Source organism: Antechinus flavipes, chromosome 3 (assembly GCF_016432865.1).
Source record: "Antechinus flavipes isolate AdamAnt ecotype Samford, QLD, Australia chromosome 3, AdamAnt_v2, whole genome shotgun sequence".
Classification (NCBI taxonomy): Eukaryota; Metazoa; Chordata; class Mammalia; order Dasyuromorphia; family Dasyuridae; genus Antechinus; species Antechinus flavipes.
Window position 1 is genome coordinate 462,508,971 of NC_067400.1, and position 1,770 is coordinate 462,510,740.

The 1,770-nt window shown below is 29.5% G+C and overlaps 1 non-coding gene across 1 annotated transcript; it reads right to left on the reverse strand.

Moving 5' to 3' along the window:
- Window positions 1–1,059: 1,059 nt before the first annotated feature.
- Window positions 1,060–1,124, reverse strand: LOC127558549 (small nucleolar RNA U49). Its single transcript, XR_007952924.1, has one exon. It is a non-coding gene; the product is annotated as a small nucleolar RNA U49 (small nucleolar RNA).
- Between the last annotated feature and the right edge of the window lie 646 nt (window positions 1,125–1,770).

Sequence of the window (1,770 nt, forward strand, 5' to 3'; positions counted from 1 at the left end):
TGTGGCCTTTCTTTGTTAGCAGGGGAATTATAGAATTATTTGATTTTTACAAAGGTTTCCTGCAGAATGAATGACAGATAACCATTATATTTGATTATTATTCTTCAGTGAGAGAGAACTAGGCCTGTAATTTTATTAGTATGTGGAATTCCTCAGTGAGAAAATTCACACTTCTCCAAAAAAAAAAAAATATAGTCACAGCAGGGGTTCTTAGAATTTTTTTTTTTTTTTGGCACTGTATGTGCCATGGCCTTCTTGAGCAGTATGGTGAAACCTATGTACTTCCTATCATGATTTTAAATGCATAAAATTAAGCTTTAAAGCAAACCAGTGATATTGAAATATAACCATAAAATATTAAAATATTTTAAAAGTCACAGATGTCAATTTAAGAACTTTTTTAAAAAGATTTGCCAAAACACTGAACAGTCTGGCAGGCACACACAACTAGTTTATTTCACAAGCAACAGTGCTGATCAAAGCTCTTACTGGCTCTAATATTAACTCTCTATCTCCTATGCCAAGTGTCCTTATTGGGATTAATATCAGACAAAATCATATTTACTAGTGACTCAGTTATTTAATGTACTTTTCAACTAAGAGTTATCAAAAAAAAAACAAACAAACAAACAAACAGATTATATAGTGAGCAAAGAAGTGGAGACTAAACTATATTCCCTACATACAGTGTCAATAGCTTGTGCCTTTTGGGTAAAATTCAAACTCCTTTTATTTTATTTTTTTTTTCAAATACTACCTCAAAACAGTTAAAAGAAGCTACATTTTCAAGATTTTTCTCCTCTATCTTAAACCTTTAGTAATAATTTGTCATTATTTAAAATATTTCTATGTCAATTTTAATTTTGCATTAATAATAAAACATATCTCTATTGCTTGCAAAATTTCTATATTCACTTTTCATTTGATATTCTAAAACCAACTCAAGTCTTTTTAAAGCAGAGTTCACAAAATTTTAATTGACCATCTTCAGCTTTTTTTCCTCTCTTCTTAAAGCAGAAGGATTCTTTAAAAAATAAGTTTAGGATCTTTCAATTCAATAAATCACATGTTGTATGCAGTGTCTTATGGTACTACCTGTCTTTCTGACATGATCCTCTAGGAGTCTTGTTTAGAGGAATAGATTTTAAAATAAATTTCACAATTTTGAAAAATGAGGGAAAAAAATTTAGTAAAGAGGAAAAGTGAATCATCTAGATCATCAGACATATACAATCAAGCAATTGGCTTTATTAATTTTCAAGATAATATAATTATTTTTATATATTTAATTTTACTTTTTGTAGCTCTTTTTTAAAAACATTATATCTTTTTAGATACAAAACATATGCATGTGTAATTTTTCAACATTGATCCTTGTAGAAATTTCTGTTTCAACTTTTCTCCTCCTTCCCTCCACCCCCTTCCTAGATGGCAGGCATTCGCATACATGTTAAATCTGTTAAAGCATGTGTTAAATACAATATATGCATACATATTTATACAGTTATCTTGTTGCACAGGAAAGATCAGATTTTGAAAGAAGGTAAAAATAACCTGAAAAGAAAAAACAAAAATGAAAGCAAATAATAACAGAAAAAGAAGAAATGTTATGTTATGGTCCATACTCACTTCCCAGTGTTCTTCCTCTGGGTGTAGTTGGTTCTGTTCATTACAGATCAATTGGAACTGATTTGGATCCACTCATTGTTGAATCCAGCCACATCCATCAGAATTGATCATTATGTAATATTGTTGTTGAAGCATATAATG